The sequence below is a fragment of the Gorilla gorilla genome, chromosome 1, assembly GCF_029281585.2.
Source record: "Gorilla gorilla gorilla isolate KB3781 chromosome 1, NHGRI_mGorGor1-v2.1_pri, whole genome shotgun sequence".
In the NCBI taxonomy this organism is placed as follows: domain Eukaryota; kingdom Metazoa; phylum Chordata; class Mammalia; order Primates; family Hominidae; genus Gorilla; species Gorilla gorilla.
Window position 1 is genome coordinate 187,794,895 of NC_073224.2, and position 23,933 is coordinate 187,818,827.

Consider the following 23,933-nt stretch of genomic DNA (forward strand, 5'->3'; position numbering starts at 1 on the left):
CTTGCACTAAGCAATATGACACCAAAAGCACAAGTTTAAAAAAAAAAAAACAACCTAAGGCCAGGTGCGGTGGCTCACACCTGTAATCCCAGCACTTTCGGAGGCTGAGTGAGGCAAATCACTTGAGGCCAGAAGTTTGAGACCAGCCTGGCCGACACGGCAAAACCCCATCTCTACTAAAAATACGACAAATTAGGCCGGGCTCAGTGGCTCGCACCTGTAATTCCAGCACTTCGGGAGGCCGAGGTGGGTGGATCATTTGAGGTCAGGAGTTAGAGACCAGCCTGGCCAACTTGACAAAACCCCATCTCTACTAAAAATACAAACATTAGTCAGGCATGGTGGAGCACGACTGTAATCCCAGCTACTTGGGAGGCTGAGGCAGGAGAATCACTTCAACCCAGGAGGCAGAGGTTGCAGTGAGCCTGGATCGTGCCACTGCACTCCAGCCTGGGTAACAGAGTGAGATCCTATCTAAAGAAAAAAAAAAAAAAATAGGCTGGGCATGGTGGCTCATGCCTGTAATCCTAGCACTTTGGGAGGCTAAGGCGGATGGATCACTTAAGGTCAGGAGTTCAAGACCACCCGGGCCAATATGGTGAAACCCCATCTCTACTAAAAATACAAAATTAGCCAGGTGTGGTGGTAGGTGCCTGTAATCCCACCTACTCGGGAGGCTGAGGCAGAAGAATCACTCGAACCTGGGAGGCAGAGGTTGCAGTGAGCCGAGATCATGCCACTGCACTCCAACCTGGGCAACAAAGCAAGACTCCATCTCAAAATAAATAAATAAATAAATAAAAATAAAATAAAATAAGACAGTGGTGATTACCGCATGACTCTGTGAAAACTACTGAAAGTAATTCACAACTGAAAACTACTGAATTCTATACTTTGAACAGGTGAATTTTGTTATAAAGCTATCTTAAAAACATTAAAAAAAAAGCTATCTTAAAAACAAGAATTAAAACTAGAAATGCTGTAATTCTGATCCGCCTGACCTTAACATTGGTATTCTACCATGTCCCTCAGTCTACTATATAAACCAATGCAACTCGTCTTCAATTATAAGATAGAAAAATTAGCAGCCAGTCCTCTCATACCTATAAATTCATTTTATAGGCTACAAAACTATTTTTTGTACAAAATTACAAAACTATTATTTTTAATGAAATCATATTATTCAAAATATTCATCAAATGCCAATTCTAACTGTTGGATAAACTAGGCAATTTTATTTAAAAATTTTTTTAACTTATATTTTAGGTTCAGGGGTACAAGTGCAGGTTTGTTATACAGGTAAACTCATGTCACAGGGGTTTATTGTACAAATTATTTTGTCACCCAGGTAAAGGCCTAGTACCTAATACTTATTTTTTCTGATCTTCTCCCTCCTCCCAGCCTCCACCCTCCAGTAGGACCCAGTGTCCGTTGTTCCCCTCTTTGTGTCCATGTGTTCTCATCATTTAGCTCTCACTTATAAGTAAGAACACATGGTATGCGGTTTTCTGTTCCTGCATTAGTTTCCTAAATATAGCGGCCTCCAGCTCCATCCGTGTTCCTGCACAGCACATGGTCTCATTCTTTTGTATGGCTCCATAGTATTCCATGGAGTATATGTACCTCATTTCCTTTATCCAATCTGCCATTGATAGGCATTTAGGTTGATTCCATGTCTTTGCTATTGTGAACAGTGCTGCAATGAACATATGCATCCATGTGTCTTTATGCTAGAACAATTTATATTCCTTTGGGTATATACCCAGTAATGGGATTGCTTGGTCAAATGATAGTTCTGTTTTTAGCTCTTTGAGGAATCACAAAACAAGGGAATCACTGTGGAAAGGAATCGTTTTCCATAATGGCTGAACTAATTTACACTCCCACCAACAGTGTATAAGAATTTCCTTTTCTCCACAACCTTGCCAGCATCTGTTATTAATTGACTTTTTAACAATAGCCACTCTGACTGGTGTGAGATGGTATCTCATTGAGGTTTTGGTTTGCATTTCTCTAATGATCAGTGATGGTGAGCTTTCCTTCATATGCTTGTTGGTCGCATGTATGTCTTCTTTTGAAAAGTGTTCATGTCCTTTGCCCACTTTTTAATGGAGTTGTTTTTCTCTCATAAATTTGTTTAAGCTCCTTTTAGATGCTAGATATCAGACCTTTGTCAGATGCATAGTTTGCAAAAATTTTCTCCCATTCTGTAGTCTGTTTACTCTGTTGGTAGTTTGCTGTGCAGAAACTCTTAAGTCTAATTAGATGCCATTTGTCAATTTTTGCTTTTGTTGCAATGGCTTTTGGTGTCTTCATCATGAAATCTTTGCCAGTTCCTATGTCCAAAATGTATTGCCTAGGCTGTCTTCCAGGGTTTTTATACTTTTGGGTTTTACATTTAAGTCTTTAAACCATCTTGCACTGATTTTTGTGCATGGTATAAAGAAGGGGTCCAGCTTCAATCTTCTGCATATGGCTAGCCAGTTATCCCAGCACCATTTATTGAATAGGCAGTCCTTTCCCCATTGCTAGTTTTTGTCAGCTTTTGTCGAAGATGAGATGGTTGTAGGTACGGACCTTATTTCTGGGCTCTCTATTCTGTTCCATTGGTTTACATGTCTGTTTTGTGTTAGTACCATGCTGTTTTGGTTACTGTAGCACTGTAGTATAGTTTGAGTGGGGTAATATGATGCCTCCAGCTTTGTTCTTTTTCCTTAGGATGCCCTTGGCTTTGGGGCTCTTTTCTGGTTCCATATGAATTTTAAAATATTTTTTTCTAGTTCTGTGTAGAATGCCATTGATAGTTTGATAGGAATATCATTGAATCTGTAAGTTGCTTTGGACAGTATGGCCATTTTAATGATATTGATTCTTCCTATCCATAATCATGGAATGTTTTTCCATTTGTTTGTGTCATCTCTGATTTCTTTGAGCAATATTTTGTAATTCTCATTGTAGAGATCTTTCACCTCCCTGGTTAACTGTATTCCTAGGTATTAACACTTTATTCTTTTTGTGCCAATTGTGAATGGGATTGCGTTTCTAATTTGGCTCTCAGCTTGGCTGCTGTCAGTGTCTAGGAATGCTAGTGATTTCTGTGTTTATTCTGTATCCTGAAACTTTGCTGAAGCTATCAGCTGAAGGAGCTTTTGGGCCAAGACTATGAGGTTTTCTAGATATAGAATCATGTCATCTGCCAACAGGGATGATAGTTTTACTTCTTTTCTTCCCATCTGGATGCCCTTTCTTTCTCTTCCCTGATCTCCCTGGCCAGGACTTCCAATACTGTGCTGAATAGGAGTAGTGAAAAAGGGCATCCTTGTCTTGTGCCAGTTTTCAAGGGAATGCTTCCAGCTCCTGCCCATTCAGTATGAGGTTGGCTGTGGGTTGGTTATAGACGGCTCTTATTATTTTAAGGTATGTTCCTTCAATACCTAGTTTACTGAGAGGCTTTTTTGTTGCTGTTTTTTGGGTTTTGTTTTGTTTTGTTTTTTTTTTTTTTGAGACAGAGTCTCGCTCTGTCACCCAGGCTGGAGTGCAGTGGCATGATCTTGGCTCACTGAAACCTCCACCTCCCAGGTTCAAGCAATTCTCCTGCCTCAGCCTCCCAAGTAACTGGGATTACAGGTGCCTGCCACCAAGCCCGGCTAATACTGTATTTTTAGTAGAGATGGGGTTTCACCATGTTGGCCAGGCTGGTCTTGAACTCCTGACCTCAAGTGATCCACCCGTCTTGGCCTCCCAAAGTGCTGGGATTATAGGCATCAGCCACTGCACCCAACCAGGATATTGAATTTTATCAAAAGCCTTTTTGTTTTTTTTTTTTTTTTGAGACGGAGTCTCACTCTGTCCCCAGGCTGGAGTGCAGTGGCGCAATCTCGGCTCACTGCAGCCTCTGCCTCCCAGGTTCAAGCGATTCTCCAGTCTCAGCCTCTCAAGTAGCTGGGACTACAGAAACACCACCACGCCCACCTAATTTTTATATTTTTAGTAGAGATGGGGTTTCACCATGTTGGCCAGGATGGTCTCGATCTCTTGACCTTGTGATCTGCCCGCCTTGGCCTCCAGAAGTGCTGGGATTACAGGCGTGAGCCACCGTGCCCGGCCATCAAGAGCCTTTTCTGCATCTAACCAATTTTATTTTTAACAAAGGATTTAAAAGTGCTTAGCAATACTCTATATTAAAACTTCCAACTCAATAAATAGCATATCTTACTTATTTGGTTTATTAATTAGGGACTAATACTCTACAGCTACTTAACAGAGCTAAGCAATAGAATTTTAGACATTCCTCAATAACATTTCCCAGGCTTATAATTTCATTTTTAATTTCATAAAAAATACACTAACCATTGATAATTTTGTCAGAATAAGTCTTTCCATGGGAATTTACAATCTTTTAGCATGGTGTGGCATTAGAAAACTTGCTTAGCTTCTACCTGTTTTCTTCTCTTCTTAAATGAGGATAATAAAAATATCTGTTCCAACCCTTTATTTGTTATGAAAATCAAAAAAGAAAGCACTCTGTAAGGTATAATTATTACCCCCTCTTCAATGAAAAAGCTGAACTAGTAGGTATTAAATTGTTGAACACCTCTTAAGAAAAGCATAAACCTGGGATGAGTGTTGGCAAGTGGGGAGATAGTACTGCAATGCAGAGGCAGACCCAAAGGTTCCACTCCCAAGCAAACAAACAAAAAATGTTGTACGTCATCAGACTTGGCAAAACATTTTATCAATTCTTTTTTTGTTTTGTTTAGCTTAGAGATAGAGCCTCAGTATGCTGCCCAGACTGGTCTTGAACTCCTGAGCTCAAACAATCCTCCCCCTTGTCCTCCCAAAGTGCTGGGATTACAGGCATGAGCCACCGTGCCCAGTCTTTGTTTTGTTTTTGAGATGGGGTCTTGCTATGTTGTCCAGGCTGGTCTCTAACTCCTGGCCTCAGGTGATCCCTCCTCCTCAACCTCCCAAGCATCTGGGATTACAGGTCACTGCACTCAGTTTCTCAATTCTTTTACACTGAACATTAGTAGCTATTTAAATCTAAAGGAAGGTCATCTGGAATAATCGTCCTGGATAGTCAAGGAAGAATTTGTTTCTTTGTTGTTACATTAAGTATCTGATTGAGGACCCACCCCCGCCCACCCCCACTCCCTGCCACCCGCCACCCAAAAATGGAAAAGGCTGACTTCAAAATTATTTTCCTGGCCAGATGCAGTGGCTCACACCTGTAATCCCAGAAATTTGAGAGAATAAGGCGGGTGGATCACCTGAGGTCAGGAGTTCAAGGCCAGCCTGGCCAACATGAGGAAACCCCATCTCTACTAAAAAATACCAAAAAAAAAAAAAAAAAAATTAGCTGGACTTGGTGGCAGGCGCCTGTACTCCCAACTACTTGGGAGGCTGAGGTACAGAAGAATCACTTGAACCCAGGAGGCAGAGGTTGCAGTGAGCCAAAATCATGCCACTGCACTCCAGCCTGGGCAACAAGAGTGAAAATCCATCTCAAAAAAAAAAAAACAAAAAAGAAAAAAAAACAAAATATATATATATAATGACACTTGTCATTAAAGAAATGCCAAAAGGACAAATAGAACCATGAAATGACCTAATTTAAAGCTGCCAACTAAAAAGGTGAACTATATCAAATCACCTGACTGTTGTGTGAATTTATGACATAACTCCATGACGTCCTCTCTGCAGCCCTACTCTACCTTACTGTGTCTTTTAAAAATTATTTTTATAAAAAGAAAAGCTTGGCCAGGTGCGGTGGCTCACGCCTGTAATCCCAGCACTTTGGGAAGTAGAGGTGGGTGGATCACAAGGTCAGGATCCTGCCACTGCACTCCAGCCTGGGCGACAGAGTGAGACTCCATCTCAAAAAAAAAAAAGAAAGATAGAAAAGAAAAGCTCTGACAAGCTTATACATTAAAGACACAGCTGAGGCTGGAAGCGGTGGCTCACGCCAGTAATCCTAGCACTTCGGGAGGCCGAGGCGGGTGGACTGCCTAAGCTCAGGAGTTTGAGACCAGCCTGGGCAACATGGTGAAATCCTGTCTCTACTAAAATACACAAAAAAATTAGCCGGGTGTCGTGGCACGCACCTGTAATCCCAGCTACTCGGAAGGCTGAGACAGGAAAATTACTTGAACCCGGGAGGCGGAGGTTGCAGTGAGCCGAGATCGCACCACCGCACTCCAGCCTGGGGAACAGAGTGAGACTCCAGCTCAAAAACAAACAAATAAATACATAAATAATTTTGAATAAAATTAATAACTCAAAAGGCAAAAGTACAAACACAGGTCTCAATTTCCTCATATGTTTAATAAAGAAACTGGTCTAGAAAATCTCTTAGTTTCCTATGACTTCTAAAATTGAGTTTGAGTATTCTATATGTTGGTGATTGCTGTTCTAATAAGTCACAACAAACATATATCCCAAACATTCATAGTCTACTTAACTGGTTTACTTCCCAATATATACGTTAATTAATTTTGAAACAATCTACTTTACAACATACTCTAAGTGCCTGTGTCCTCTGTCTTTTCAACCTTTCCCTTTTACGGTCTGTAAACATCCTCAACATCTTTTGATAACAAACATTAAAACCTCTCCTTCAACCCTACATTTCCCTCTAATTACTGCCCTTTCGCCTTCCTTTCACAGCCACATTCTTTTAAAAGAAAAAAATTACTGACCCTTACTTACTTTCAATTCTTACTTTCAATCTACTAAAACTGCTCTACCTAAGGTCATCAATGACTTTCTAATTGCCAATCCTAATAGACACCTTATTTTTTTAATTTATTCACATTTATTTAAAACTAAATATTCTTTTTATAGTTATATGTCAAAAAATAGTGACTAGGTTTTATGGCTTACTTAAAATATAAATAAGGAAAATACACATGTGCCATACCAATAGCTGGTTTTATTTTTTTTTTAAAGGAAATACTATAATTTAAAAAAGAGTTCCAAAATATTTAACAGAATTTCCAGCAATGATTATTTCTACCTTTTTTTTTTTTTTTTTTTTGAGACGGAGTTTTGCTCTTTGTTGCCCAGGCTGGCATGCAATGGCGTGATTCAGCTCACTGCAACCTCCGCCTCCCAGGTTCAAGTGATTCTCTTGCCTCAGCCTCCTGAGTAACTGGGATTACAGGCATGCACCACCACGCCCGGCTATTTTTGTATTTTTAGTGGAGACAGGGTTTCTCCATGTTGGTCAGGCTGGTATCGAACTCCCAACTTCAGGTGATCCGCCTGCCTCAGCCTCCCAAAGCACTGGGATTACAGGCGTGAGCCACCGTGCCCAGCCCAGCAATGATTATTTCTAAAATGTAAAGATTTGAAACATAATTTGTACAAAACTAAAAACCAGAAGAATTCATTCTTACTTTTTCCTTTTTTAAAAAATCCAGACAATTTGTCACAGGAAAGTGATAGCAGCTGCAGCCTCAGTCACCCTCAGAATCACTGTCCCTCTTCATGGGGACAGAGCATTGCACTGAGGACAGCAATACATCTTCAACTGGCTTCTTAGAGTTTTCCTCCAGGTCCGTCTTAATTGCTCCAGATTCAGACAGTTTTCACTCCAACTCATCTCTTGTCAGGTTCATGCCGCCAAACACCAGAGGACCAATAAACTGAGCCTTGATATCTCCTTCCAGGTAAACAAATATAATGGGCAGATTCCTATCAGGATAACTGGGTATGCAGGTTGTTGAAATGGCTTTGATAAATTTGACATCAGGAAACTTCCTGGCAACTCCACTGAGGTGCTGATTTATCAGGGCACAGAGGGGAATTCCTTGTTTGTAAAGGTGCAAGACGACCCACAACCCCTCATTGGCTTTGGTAACTTCTTAAACATAATCCTTCCCTGAGATCTCCAAAACTTCTTCAAATTTATTCTTCAATTTAGTTGCTTTCCACTCAGCCAGTCTCTGCTGTCTGTACATTTCAATAGCACATTCATCCTCCTCATTAAACTTGTCTTCATGATCCTCCAGCTCTTCCAAAGTCATATCTTCCTATGTTGTCACGACTGACTGCTGGAGGATGCGCTGCTCATCTTCTGCCTCCTCTTCCACTTCTTTCAGACTTTAAGATGCCCTTTTTGTGTAAGATGTCACTCCATTCAGTGTCTGCGTTGGGGTCCTGCATCTTGTTTCCAATTGCTGAAGCCAGCTGTGCCCCCTAATAGACACTTTAAATCCTTTTTATTTAGCCTATCCACAGGAACACTCTTTTTTAAAACTCTCCTCCTCTGCTCCTATAAAAACTTGATACTCTATTGATTTTCCTCTTCTTTTCTTTGTCTCCTTTTGTGGACTTTATTCCACTGTGTCACTTAAATGTGACTTTTTTTTTTTGAGACACAATCTTGCTCTGTTGCATAGGTTGGAGTGCAGTGGCACGATCTCAGCTCACTGCAACCTCCACCTCTCGGGTTCAAAAGATTCTCCTGCCTCAGCCTCCCAAGTAGCTGGGACTACAGGCATGTGCCACCACGACCAACTAATTTTTGTATTTTTAGTAGAGACAGGTTTCACAACGTTAGCCAGGCTGGTCTCGAACTCCTGACCTCACACAATCCGCCCGCCTCAGCCTCCCAAAGTGCTGGGATTACAGGCATGAGCCACCACGCCCAGCCTTAAATGTGACTTTTAATCCAGTCTCATGTTCTCTCTCATGACCTCTTGTCTCTTCACTCTACATGGTTTCACTGGATGATCTCATTCACCCTTGTGGCTTTAACTACTCCCTAAAACCTAGTATGTCTTCTGCACTCCATCTCCTCATCTAAGCCTGAATGATACACTCAATCATCCAAACCCACACATCTAAGAACCACTCTACCCACCAATCAATCCTAACAATTCAAACCCTAAATATCTCTTGTGGCCAGGCACAGTGTCTCACATCTATAACTCCAGCATTTTGGGAGGCCATGGAGGGAGGGCTGCTTGAGCCCAGGAGTTCAAGACCAGCCTGGGCAACAAAGGGAGACCCTGTCTCTACAAAAACAAAAAAATTAGCCAGGCATGGTGGCACATGCCTGTGGTCCCAGCTACTCAGGAGGCTGAGGTAGGAAGACTGTTTGGGCCAAGAGGTCGAGGCTCCAATGAGCCATGATCACACCACTGCACTCCAGCCTGGGTAAGAGAGGGAGACTCTGTCTCCTAAATAAGTAATTATCTCTTGAATCCATCCCTTCCTATCCATTCTAGATGTTACTACTCTAATTTATATTATCTTCCCTGGCTTTGTTTTCTTCAATAGTTTCCCCAATGATAACCCTGTATCCATTCTGGCCCTCATTCAACCCATCTGCTACACAGACAACAAAATAATCTTTCTAAATCTTCAACCAAATAGGCTGGGCGAGGTGGCTCACGCCTGTAATCCTAGCACTTTGGTAGGCCGAGGCAGGTGGATCACAAGGTCAGGAGTTCAAGACCAGCCTGGCTAATATGGTGAAACCCTGTCTCTACTAAAAATACAGAAATTAGCCGGGCATGGTGGTGGGCGCCTGGGTCCTAGCTACTCAGGAGGCCGAGGCAAGAGAATCACTTGAATCCAGGAGATGGAGGTTATAGTGAGCCGAGATCGTGCCACTGCACCCCTGCCTGGGCGACAGTGCAAGACTCCGTCTCAAAAACGAAAAAAAAAGCCCAAATATGCCCAAGTAGCCTACTTTTTTTTTTTTTTTGAGATGGAGTCTTGCTCTGTCACCCAGGCTGGAGTGCAGTGGCGGGATCTGTGCTCACTGCAAGCTCCACCTCCCAGGTTCATGCCATTCTCCTGCCTCAGCCTCCCAAGTAGCTGAGACTACAGGCACCAGCCACCACATCCAGCTAATTTTTTGTATTTTTAGTAGAGATGGGGTTTCACCTTGTTAGCCAGGATTGTCTCGATCTCCTGACTTCGTGATCTACCCGCCTCAGCCTCCCAAAGTGCTGGGATTACGGGCGTGAGCCACCGTGCCCGGCCTATTATTTTAAATTCCTCATTGGTTCCCCATGCCCTGCTAGAAAAAAAAAAACAAAACTACTTTTGATAGTATATGAAGTCTTTCATAATCTAGCTCCTATGTCTAAGTATCTACTTCACCTCTTGCCCTCAATTCCTTTCAGCCTACAAAACTAGCATAACACACTATTTGCAGTTCCCCAATTAGATAGCATATGTTGTTCCACATACTGCCACACGTTTGTGCCCAGGTTTTCCTCTGCTTAAAACGCCCCTCTCATCTTTATCCATCTGGAGAACTCCTGTTAATTTTTCAATACTAAACAAGAGTGTCACCATTTCAGTCAAGCTTTCCTCCATCTCTCCAGATGGAACTGATCATCTTCACACAATTTGATGTATTTACTCATTTACATATTTGCCTTCCCAACTAGTCCTTTAATTCCTTGATGGCACAGATGTCTCATTCCTTTTTCTATATCTAGCACTTAAGCATGGTCTTGAGAGAGTACATGGGTCATGTACTGGACAGATCTCCCAGACAAAAAATCAACAAAGAAACATCAGACTTGGGCCAGGTGCAGTGGCTCACGCCTGTAATCCAGCACTTTGGGCGGCGAGGCGGATGGATCATGAGGTCAGGAGTTTGAGACCAGCCTGGCCAAGATGGTGAAATCTCATTTCTACTCAAAAATACAAAAATTAGCCAGGTTGGTAGCTCATGCCTGTAATCCCAGCTACTGGGGAGGCTGAGGCAGGAGAAGTGCTTGAACCTGGGAGGCAGAGATTGCAGTGAGCTGAGATCCTGCCATTGCACTCCAGCCTGGGTGACAAGAGGGAGATTCCATCTCAAAAAAAAAAAAAAACATCGGGCTGGGGAGCCAAGATGGCTGAATAGGAACAGCTCGGGTCTACAGCTCCCAGCGTGAGCGACGCAGAAGATGGGTGATTTCTGCATTTCCATCTGAGGTACCGGGTTCATCTCACTAGGGAGTGCCAGAGAGTGGGTGCAGCGCACCGTGCGTGAGCCGAAGCAGGGCAAGGCATTGCCTCACTCAGGAAGCGCAAGGGATCAGGGAGTTCCCTTTCCTGGTCAAGGAAAGGGGTGACAGACGGCACCTGGAAAATCGGGTCACTCCCACCCCAATACTGCGCTTTTCCGACAGGCTTAGGAAACGGCGCACCAGGAGATTATATCCCGCACCTGGCTCGGAGGGTCCTACACCCATGGAGTCTCGCTGATTGCTAGCACAGCAGCCTGAGATCAAACTGCAAGGCGGCAGCAAGGCTGGGGGAGGGGCGCCCACCATTGCCCAGGCTTGCTTAGGTAAACAAAGCAGCCGGGAAGCTCGAACTGGGTGGAGCCCACCACAGCTCAAGGAGGCTTGCCTGCCTCTGTAGGCTCCACCTCTGGGGGCAGGGCACAGACAAACAAAAAGACAGGAGTAACCTCTGCAGACTTAAATGTCCCTGTCTGACAGCTTTGAAGAGAGCAGTGGTTCTCCCAGCACGCAGCTGGAGATCTGAGAATGGGCAGACTGCCTCCTCAAGTGGGTCCTTGACCCTTGACCAGCCTAACTGGGAGGCACCCCCCAGTAGGGGCAGACTGACAGCTCACACGGCCGGGTACTCCTCTGAGACAAAACTTCCAGAGGAACGATCAGGCAGCAGCATTTGCGGTTCACCAAGATCCAGTGTTCTACAGCCACCACTGCTGATACCCAGGCAAACAGGTCTGGAGTGGACCTCTAGCAAACTCCAACAGACCTGCAGCTGAGGGTCCTATCTGTTAGAAGGAAAACTAACAAACAGAAAGGACATCCACACCAAAAACCCATCTGTACATCACCATCATCAAAGACCAAAAGTAGATAAAACCACAAAGATGGGGAAAAAACAGCAGAAAAACTGGAAACTCTAAAAAGCCGAGTGCCTCTCCTCCTCCAAAGGAACACAGTTCCTCACCAGCAGTGGAACAAAGCTGGACAGAGAATGACTTTGATGAGTTGAGAGAAGAAGGCTTCAGACGATCAAACTACTCCGAGTTACAGGAGGAAATTCAAACCAAAGGCAAAGAAGTTGAAAACTTTGAAAAAAACTTAGACAAATGTATAACTAGAATAACCAATACAGAGAAGTGCTTAAAGGAGCTGAAAGCCAAGGCTCGAGAACTACGTGAAGAATGCAGAAGCCTCAGGAGCCGATGCGATCAACTGGAAGAAACGGTTTCAGTCATGGAAGATGAAATGAATGAAATGAAGCAAGAAGGGAAGTTTAGAGAAAAAAGAATAAAAAGAAACGAACAAAGCCTCCAAGAAATATGGGACTATGTGAAAAGAGCAAATCTACGTCTGATTGGTGTACCTGAAAGTGACAGGGAGAATGGAACCAAGTTGGAAAACACTCTGCAGGATATTATCCAGGAGAACTTCCCCAAGCTAGCAAGGCAGGCCAACATTCAGATTCAGGAAATACAGAAAACGCCACAAAGATACTCCTCGAGAAGAGCAACTCCAAGACACATAATTGTCAGATTCACCAAAGTTGAAATGAAGGAAAAAAGGTTAAGGGCAGCCACAGAGAAAGGTCAGGTTACCCACAAAGGGAAGCCCATCAGACTAACAGCTGATCTCTCGGCAGAAACTCTACAAGCCAGAAGAGAGTGGGGGCCAATATTCAACATTCTTAAAGAAAAGAATTTTCAACCCAGAATTTCATATCCAGCCAAACTAAGCTTCATAAGTGAAGGAGAAATAAAATACTTTACAGACAAGCAAATGCTGAGAGATTTTGTCACCACCAGGCCTGCCCTAAAAGAGCTCCTGAAGGAAGCACTAAACATGAAAGGAACAACCGGTACCAGCCGCTGCAAAATCATGCCAAAATGTAAAGACCATCGAGACTAGGAAGAAACTGCATCAACTAACGAGCAAAATAACCAGCTAACACCATAATGACAGGATCAAATTCACACATAACAATATTAACTTTAAATGTAAATGGACTAAATGCTCCAATTAAAAGACACAGACTGGCAAATTGGATAAAGAGTCAAGATCCATCAGTGTGCTGTATTCAGGAAACCCATCTCACATGCAGAGACACACATAGGCTCAAAATAAAAGGATGGAGGAAGATCTACCAAGCAAATGGAAAACAAAAAAAGGCAGGGGTTGCAATCCTAGTCTCTGATAAAACAGACTTTAAACCAACAAAGATCAAAAGAGACAAAGAAGGCCATTACATAATGGTAAAGGGATCAATTCAGCAAGAAGAGCTAACTATCCTAAATATATATGCACCCAATAAAGGAGCACCCAGATTCATAAAGCAAGTCCTTAGAGACCTACAAAGAGACTCAGACTCCCACACAATAATAATGGGAGACTTTAACACCCCACTGTCAACATTAGACAGATCAATGAGACAGAAAGTTAACAAGGATACCCAGGAATTGAACTCAGCTCTGCACCAAGCAGACCTAACAGACATCTACAGAACTCTCCACCCCAAATCAACAGAATATACATTCTTTTCAGCACCACACCACACCTATTCCAAAATTGACCACATAGTTGGAAGTAAAGCTCTCCTCAGCAAATGTAAAAGAACAGAAATTATAACAAACTGTCTCTCAGACCACAGTGCAAACGAACTAGAACTCAGGATTAAGAAACTCACTCAAAACTGCTCAACTACATGGAAACTGAACAACCTGCTCCTGAATGACTACTGGGTACATAACAAAATGAAGGCAGAAATAAAGATGTTCTTTGAAACCAACAAGAACAAAGACAAAACATACCAGAATCTCTGGGACACATTCAAAGCAGTGTGTAGAGGGAAATTTATACCACTAAATGCCCACAAGACAAAGCAGGAAAGATCCAAAATTGACACCCTAACATCACAATTAAAAGAACTAGAAAAGCAAAAGCAAACACATTCAAAAGCTAGCAGAAGGCAAGAAATAACTAAAATCAGAGCAGAACTGAAGGAAATAGAGACAAAAAAAAACTCTTCAAAAAATTAATGAATCCAGGAGCTGGTTTTTTGAAAGGATCAACAAAATTGATAGACCGCTAGCAAGACTAATAAAGAAAAAAAGAGAGAAGAATCAAATAGACGCAATAAAAAATTATAAAGGGGATATCACCACCGATCCCACAGAAATACAAACTACCATCAGAGAATACTATAAACACCTCTACACAAATAAACTAGAAAATCTAGAAGAAATGGATACATTCCTCGACACATACACTCTCCCAAGACTAAACCAGGAAGAAGTTGAATCTCTGAATAGACCAATAACAGGATCTGAAATTGTGACAATAATCAATAGCTTACCAACCAAAAAGAGTCCAGGACCAGATGGATTCACAGCCGAATTCTACCAGAGGTACAAGGAGGAACTGGTACCATTCCTTCTGAAACTATTCCAATCAACAGAAAAAGAGGGAATCCTCCCTAACTCATTTTATGAGACCAGCATCATTCTGATACCAAAGCCGGGCAGAGACACAACCAAAAAAGAGAATTTTAGACCAATATCCTTGATGAACATTGATGCAAAAATCCTCAATAAAATACTGGCAAACCAAATCCAGCAGCACATCAAAAAGCTTATCCACCATGATCAAGTGGGCTTCATCCCTGGGATGCAAGGCCAGTTCAATATAAGCAAATCAATAAATGTAATCCAGCATATAAACAGAACCAAAGACAAAAACCACATGATTATCTCAGTAGATGCAGAAAAAGCCTTTGACAAAATTCAACAACACTTCATGCTAAAAACTCTCAATAAATTAGGTATTGATGGGACATATCTCAAAATAATAAGAGCTATCTATGACAAACCCACAGCCAATATCATACTGAATGGGCAAAAACTGGAAGCATTCCCTTTGAAAACTGGCACAAGACAGGGATGCCCTCTCTCACCACTCCTATTCAACAGAGTGTTGGAAGTTCTGGCCAGGGCCATTAGGCAGGAGAAGGAAATAAAGGGTATTTAATTAGGAAAAGAGGAAGTCAAATTTTCCCTGTTTGCAGATGACATGATTGTATATCTAGAAAACCCCATTGTCTCAGCCCCAAATCTCCTTAAGCTGATAAGCAACTTCAGCAAAGTCTCAGGATACAAAATCAATGTGCAAAAATCACAAGCATTCTTATACACCAATAACAGCCAAACAGAAAACCAAATCATGAGTGAACTCCCACTCACAATTGCTTCAAAGAGAATAAAATACCTAGGAATCCAACTTACAAGGGACGTGAAGGACCTCTTCAAGGAGAACTACAAACCACTGCTCAATGAAATAAAAGAGGATACAAAGAAATGGAAGAACATTCCATGCTCATGGGTAGGAAGAATCAATATCGTGAAAATGGCCATACTGCCCAAGGTCATTTATAGATTCAATGCCATCCCCATCAAGCTACCAATGACATTCTTCACAGAATTGGAAAAAACTACTTTAAAGTTCATATGGAACCAAAAAAGAGCCCGAATCGCCAAGTCAATCCTAAGCCAAAAGAACAAAGCTGGAGGCATCACGTTACCTGACTTCAAACCATACTACAAGGCTACAGTAACCAAAACAGCATGGTACTGGTACCAAAACAGAGATATAGATCAATGGAACAGAACAGAGCCCTCAGAAATAACTCCGCATATCTACAACTATCTGATCTTTGACAAACCTGAGAAAAACAAGCAATGGGGAAAGGATTCCCTATTTAATAAATGGTGCTGGGAAAACTGGCTAGCCATATGTAGAAAGCTGAAACTGGATCCCTTCCTTACACCTTATACAAAAATTAACTCAAGATGGACTAAAGACTTAAATGTTAGACCTAAAACCATAAAAACCCTAGAAGAAAACCTAGGCATTACCATTCAGGACATAGGCATGGGCAAGGACTTCATGTCTAAAACACCAAAAGCAATGGCAACAAAAGCCAAAATTGACAAATGGGATCTAATTAAACTAAAGAGCTTCTGCACAGCAAAAGAAACTACCATCAGAGTGAACAGGCAACCTACAAAATGGGACAAAATTTTCACAACCTACTCATCTGACAAAGGGCTAATATCCAGAATCTACAATGAACACAAACAAATTTACAAGAAAAAAACAAACAACCCCATCAAAAAGCGGGCAAAGGATATGAACAGACACTTCTCAAAAGAAGACATTTATGTAGCCAAATGACACATGAAAAAATGCTCATCATCACTGGCCATCAGAGAAATGCAAATCAAAACCACAATAAGATACCATCTCACACCAGTTAGAATGGCAATCATTAAAAAGTCAGGAAACAACAGGTGCTGGAGAGGATGTGGAGAAACAGGAACACTTTTACACTGTTGGTGGGACTGTAAACTAGTTCAACCATTGTGGAAGTCAGTGTGGTGATTCCTCAGGGATCTAGAACTAGAAAAACCATTTGACCCAGCAATCCCATTACTGGGTATATACCCAAAGGACTATAAATCATGCTGCTGTAAAGACACATGCACACGTATGTTTATTGCGGCACTATTCACAATAGCAAAGGCTTGGAACCAACCCAAATGTCCAACAATGATATAGCGGATTAAGAAAATGTGGCACATATACACCATGGAATACTATGCAGCCATAAAAAATGATGAGTTCACGTCCTTTGTGGGGACATAGATGAAATTGGAAATCATCATTCTCAGTAAACTATCACAAGGACAAAACCAAACACTGCATGTTCTCATGCATAGATGGGAATTGAACAATGAGAACACATGGACACAGGAAGGGGAACATCACACTCTGGGGACTGTTGTGGGGTGGGGGGAGCGGGGAGGGACAGCATTAGGAGATATACCTAATGCTAAATGACGAGTTAATGGGTGCAGCACACCAGCATGGCACATGTATACATACGTAACTAACCTGCACATTGTGTACATGTACCCTAAAACTTAAAGTATAATTAAAAAAAAAAAAAAACCATCGGACTTAATCTGCACTATAGAACACATGGACCTAATAGATATTAACAGGACATTTCATCCAATAACTGCAGAATATACATTTTTATCTTCAGCATGTGGATCATTCTCAAGTAGAGACCATATGTTCGGTCACAAAACAAGCCTTAAAACGTTCAAAAGCATGGAAATAATATCAGGCATCTTCTCTGACCACAAGGGAATAAAATTACAAATCAATAATGAGGAATTTTGGAAACTATACAAACACATGGAAATTAAACAATATACTCCTGAATGGCCAGTAAGGAAATTGAACATTTTATTGAAACAAATAATAATGGAAATACAACATGCCAAAACCTATGGGATACAGCAAAAGCAGTACTAAGAGGAAATTTATAGCTCTAAGTGCCTACATCAAAAAAGAAAAACCTTCAAATAAATAACCTAATGATGCATCTTAAAGAACTAGAAAAGCAAGAGCAAACCAAACCCAAAATTAGAAGAAATGAAGTAATAAAGATCAGAGAATAAATGAATTTGAAAATTAAAAGGAAAAAAGAAAGAAATGAATTTGAAATGAAAACAATACAAAAGATCAATGAAACAAATGTCAGTTTCTTTGAAAAGATAAATAAAATTGACAAACCTTTAGCCAGACTAAGAAAAAAAGAAGACTCAAACGAAATCAGAGATGAAAAAGGAGACATTATTACTCATACCACAGAAATTCAAAGGATCATGAGTGGCTACTATGAAAAACTATATGCCAGCAAATTAGAGTAAATGGGTCAATAAGTATCATCAAATGAATAAATGATGCAATGGATTTACAAATATTAGTATGTTCATTAATTAATGTTATAGAAACTAAGAGGAAACAATTATTACAGCTTAGAATTATCTAACAAGACTTCATGAAAAGCTTTGAACTGAATATTAAATGAAGATAGAAAGAATTTTTAAAAAAAGAGCAATAAAATTTTTCAAAATCTTAAGCAAAATCTGCAAAAGGTCAAAACGAATTCTTGGCTGTTTCAACGTATGTAACGGTTACATCACATAACGAAAATGTATTTCTGCAGGAAAAAATTGAGGCTTACTGATTGACAAATCCATTCAACAAATGTATTAGCTTACTAAAGGCCTAGACCAAGTTGAAAATAAGAGGATAGCAAGGAGTTAGGGTACAAACACTTCATAATAGCAAGTTTTGGGGTCAAATCTCATTACAACATAATTACAATAAAAATCTCCACATAATTCACATTTATATAAATATTCACTCAACCAATACTTGAGCACCTGGTTACTGTGTTCCTTCAACAATCAAAGGTACAGATTAAGCCCTCTATTAATATAACATTTTAAAATAATTAAGTCAGTTAAACACTCAGTGGAGTTTTATCTAACCAGGTTGTTGAATTTGAGTATAAGCACTGGAGATGAAACAGCAAGTAAACAGGCAAAACCTGAGCCCTCGCAGAGATTACATTCTAATGGATGGAAATGAATGATAAACAAGATAAACATGTAAAATATATGATATGCTAGATGACGTGTTAAGATGAAAAATAAAGAGGAAAATTTGAGGGTTATAAATTTATTTTATTTTATTCAGACAGTGTCTCGCTCTGTCACCCAAGCTGGAGAGCAGTGGCACAATCATGGCTCATGGCAGCCTTGACCTCCTGGGCTTAGGTGAACCTCACATCTCAGCCTCCCAAGCTGGGAGTACAGGCGTGTACCACCATGTCTGGCTAGTTTTTTTGCATTTTTTGTAGAGATTGGGTTTTATCATGTTGCCCATGCTGGTCTCAAACTCCTGGACTCAAGCAATCTACCCGCCTCTGCCTCCCAAAGTGCTAGGATTATAGGCATGAGCCACTGCACTTGGCTAGGGGGTTACAATTTTAAATTAGGCAGCCAGAGAAAGTCTCACTGAGTCACATCAAGATCTGGATGTCAGGCAGCAATCTGGGAATTCAGAGGAAGGTAGTTAAAAACAGAGGGACAGCAAGAACAAAGCACAGATTAAGGGAGGGAAAGAGTAGCAGATGACAGGAAAGGAGTTTCCAGGGGGGTCAGATTAGGGTTGGCCAACTGCCACTTATTTCCAGCAAAAATCAATACAACAAAATTTCAACACATTAAAAGAAGCCTGATACCTCATCTAGAATTTGCTTTTTAAAGAATCTAATCTGGCTAGGCGTGGTAGCTCATACCTGTAATCCTAGTACTCTGGGAGGCTGAGGCAGGAATATTGCTTGATCCCAGGAGTTCAAAACCAGCCTGGACAACATAGGAAGACCTTGTCTCTACAAAATAGTAAAAAATTAGCCAGGCATGGTGGTGTGTGTCTGTGGTCCCAGCTACTTGGGAGGCTGAGATGGGAGGCTTGTTTGAGCCTGAGGTCAAGGCCACAGTGAGCCACAATCAAGCCACCGCACTCCAGCCTGGGCTACAGAGCAAGACCCTGTTGCTTTAAAAAAAAAAAAAAAAAAGGCCAAGCACAGTGGCTCACGCCTGTAATCCTAGCACTTTGGCAGGCAGATCACCTGAGGTCAGGAGTTTGAGACCAGCCTGACCAATACGGTGAAACCCCGTCTCTATTGAAAATACACAATCTAGCCGGGTGTGGTGGCGTGCGCCTGTGGCCCCAGCAATGCAGGAGGCTGAGACAGGATAACTGCTTGAACCTGGGCAGCAGAGGTTGCAGTAAGCCGAGATCGCACCATTGCACTCCAGCCTGGATGACAGAGCAAGACTCTGTCAAAAAAAAAAAAAAAAAAAAAAAGAAGACGAAGAGGAGGAAGAGGAGGAGGAATCTAATCTGTAACACAAACTTAATTTGTTTCTATTTTCAAATTTGCTTTATGACATATTTTAATAAGTTTTCTTAAATAAGGAATATACTAAATGAAAGTCCCTCCTAACTCCTAAGGAAGCCCCAAATTTCACATAGAAACCACTCTGTGATCTACACAATGACAAAATGCATATAATACTATAATGCAACTTACTTCTAACTCCTTTCAACAGCCTGCTGAAAATATTTCACTAATCCTAAATTTATTTGCCTTTTCTCCAAAAAGCTACAGAAACAAAGATTTTTGCTGCAAGCATCTCACAGGATCTGAATGTTCCAAAGATCAACTGTGATTCTGCTGTCTGCATACTGAGAGGTCATTGCTTTGGACCTGGTATCATCAAGGCTCTCTTGAAGTTAACTTCAGTTCATCTGCTTGTTGCTGTGACTTTGTTTGGATATGCAGAATCAAGAGTATTACTGTACTCTTGATTGGCTTCACATCAAAATTAAAGCAATGACAGTTGATGATTTGTATGTGCTTTCTGATGAGGTGTTTCTGAGAAGTGGGTGTCCTGTAACCAAAGTGTGGCAAGATTTGTATACGTTTTTGTACTCCACAAGTGACTGTGGCATCATATATCAGGGTAAAAGGGTAGGTTATTTTTAGATCTATGCTAATATTCACCTCTAGAACATTACCAAGGCGAGGATTCATATGTATCTCATGTGCTGTTGAGTGAGATGGGTCTTCATGGCAACCTGCAATTTCATTTATCCATCCAAGGCAGGCCAAATCACTGGCTTCGTCCACTTACCAAGACTACTGCTGAAACACTATCAAGTGCTTGAAATCATGCTTCAAAGCTTAAAACGTATTTTTCTTATTTATCCACCAAGATTGATGGGGTCAAGGAAGTACCTAACATTAGATCACTGCACATCCTATGCCTCATTTTTCTTCAATGAGAAACAGAAGGTGAGCTATGTAATGTGATATACAGAGCAACTGCAGCTGCCTGAGGACTTAGAAACAAGAGGCCTAAACTATAGCAATCCTGACAATCGCAGAGTTCTTACTGATACCATGTGTTTGTATTAATCTGCAACTTTAATGAAGCAGACATTTCTTTTTATGACTCCTTTTGCAAAACGTTTTTTAATTATATTGGAATCATATTCAATACATAATCTTTACTCTGCTAATGGGAATTATTTTTTATAAAGATCAATTGATACATTTTTTAAAAAGATTTATTTGGAGTAAACAAGCATGAAATGTAAGCCTTAAAACTTTTTTTTCTTCTTAAGATCTGGTGTCACCCAGGCTGGAGTGCAGTGGCATTATCACAGCTACTGCAGCCTTGACCTCCCCAGGCTCGGGTGATCCTCCCACCTCAGCCTCCAGCTGGGACTACAGGTGCGTGTCGCTTTTTTGTTTTTTGTAGAGATGGGACAAGATGTTGTCTAGGCTGGTCTCGAACTCCTGGGCTCAAGCAATGCTCCTACCTTGGCCTACTCACGCTGGGATTACAGGCATAAGCTACCGCACCCAGCCTAAAACTTTTTTTTTTAATCATCAGGGTAGAATTAGTATATATAAGCAAACAATAAAGTGTTCAGATGAAAAATCATGAAGGATATAGATTAAGCCCTGTATTATTAAAACATTTTAAAATGATTAAGTCAGTTAAACACTCAATAGAGTTTATCTAACCAGGTTGTTGAATTTATAAAAACTTTTAAACAGGCTAGGTAATTTTATGAGGTAAAGTGCAGGTTGCAACATTCAAACTAAAAATAGGATGAGTTCAGATTACTCCAGTGGTTCTCAAATTGTAGTCCACAGACTTGCGGGAATCCACATCTTAGTATGTATGCCCTTTTCACCATGTTGACAACTGCAGTGAAAGCACAATAGCAATGATGGGTAGAACTGCTTGCACCTTAGCAATAATCAAGGCAGCAATACCAAACTATACTGGTAGTCTTATTCTTCACTGCCATGCACTCTCAGTTGTTCTAAAACGTCAGTTTCACTTGACTGATGAGGCAATAAAAAGTATTAACTTTGTTAAATCTCAACTCTTGAGTAAAGTCTTTTTAATATTCTGTGTGACAAAATGGAAATATGAAGAAGGCACTTCTACTGCATACCAAAGTGTGACGGTATGCAAACTCACCCCTTTTTCCATGTAACTACTGTTGCTTCAAAGAACAGAGGGCATTAAAACAGAGCACAAATAGCAGGAGATCAAAGAAGAGAAGTTAAGTAGGATACAAGATATGCTTCCAATCCTCCAATAATTGATGACACAGTCTAGAAGACAAATTTGCTGTTATTATTTATATGCCCATCTCTTCAATGATTGTTCTGACAATTTCAATCACTTTGCCACGTTCTAGGAACTATGCTGATCACTAATTATTGAATTGAACCTGAAATAGTAAACTCTTCTGTCAGAAGAATCCAGAGTTCTAAGCCAATGGTTCTAAACTCTTAACAGCAAAACCTCTATTAACAGCAGAATCCCAATAGGAGTTCACAGAAAAGTGCTCTGATTGAAGCGGCATATAGAAAAGTTCAGATACATACATCCCATAAACTTGCCTTCTATCTCCCATTTACCTATTCTCAGTGGTGATTCTGCGGGCCATCTAATTCAATCATATTTTCCCCCAGGTCTCAACTGATTTATTCTGTTCCCTTCTATACACACACATGCATGTACACACACAAAACTCCCTCACAGACTGTTCAGGGGTCCCATTATCCTTCCCCTTCCTTTTCTCTAATTCATATTGAAAGATCTCAATGAGGCCCCTCCACCAAACCACTTGCCTTTTTCTAATGATCTCTTTCTTTCTTGTCTAATTACACTGATAGTTCCTCTGAAAATGGTGAAGGTGGACATTTTCTTTTGTTTCTGACTTTAATAAAAATTCTTCTCCCTCTCCCTCTCCCCACGGTCTCCCTCTCCCTCTCTTTCCACGGTCTCCCTCTGATGCCGAGCCGAAGCTGGACGGTACTGCTGCCATCTCAGCTCACTGCAACCTCCCTGCCTGATTCTCCTGCCTCAGCCTGCCGAGTGCCTGCGATCGCAGGCGTGCGCTGCCACGCCTGACTGGTTTTCGTATTTTTTTGGTGGAGACGGGGTTTCGCTGTGTCAGCCGGGCTGGTCTCCAGCTCCTAACCGCGAGTGATCTGCCAGCCTCGGCCTCCCGAGGTGCCGGGATTGCAGACGGAGTCTCGTTAACTCGGTGCTCAATGGCGCCCATGCTGGAGTGCAGTGGCGTGATCTCGGCTCGCTACAACCACCTCCCAGCCGCCTGCCTTGGCCCCCCCAAAGTGCCGAGATTGCAGCCTCTGCCTGGCCGCCACCCCGTCTGGGAAGTGAGGAGCGTCTCCGCCTGGCCGCCCATCGTCTGGGATGTGAGGAGCCCCTCTGCCTGGCTGCCCAGTCTGGAAAGTGAGGAGCGACTCTGCCCGGCCACCATCCCATCTAGGAAGTGAGGAGCGCCTCTTCCCGGCCGCCATCACATCTGGGAAGTGAGGAGCGTCTCTGCCCGGCCGCCCATCGTCTGAGATGAGGGGAGCACCTCTGCCCTGCCGCCCCGTCGGGGATGTGAGGAGCGTCTCTGCCCCGCCGCCCCGTCGGGGATGTGAGGAGCGTCTCTGCCCCGCCGCCCCGTCTGAGAAGTGAGGATACCCTCTGCCTGGCAGCCACCCCCGTCTGGGAAGTGAGGAGCGTCTCCGCCCGGCAGCCACCTCGTCCGGGAGGGAGGTGGGGGGACCAGCCGCCCCGTCCGGGAGGGAGGTGGGGGGATCAGCCCCCCGCCCGGCCAGCCACCCTGTCCGGGAGGTGAGGGGCGCCTCTGCCCGGCCGCCCCCACTGGGAAGTGAGGAGCCCCTCTGCCCGGCCACCACCCCGTCTAGGAGGTGTACCCAACAGCTCATTGAGAACGGGCCATGATGACAATGGCGGTTTTGTGGAATAGAAAGGGGGGAAAGGTGGGGAAAAGATTGAGAAATCAGATGGTTGCCGTGTCTGTGTAGAAAGAGGTCGACATGGGAGACTTTTCATTTTGTTCTGTACTAAGAAAAATTCTTCTGCCTTGGGGATAAAAAAAAAAAAAAATTCTTTCAGTATTTCACCACTAAGT

At 42.1% G+C, this 23,933-nt stretch overlaps 1 pseudogene; it reads right to left on the bottom strand.

The window, feature by feature from the left end:
- Positions 1 to 5,944: 5,944 nt before the first annotated feature.
- On the bottom strand, positions 5,945 to 9,052 carry LOC101135103 (phosducin-like protein 3; annotated as a pseudogene).
- Positions 9,053 to 23,933: the final 14,881 nt, after the last annotated feature.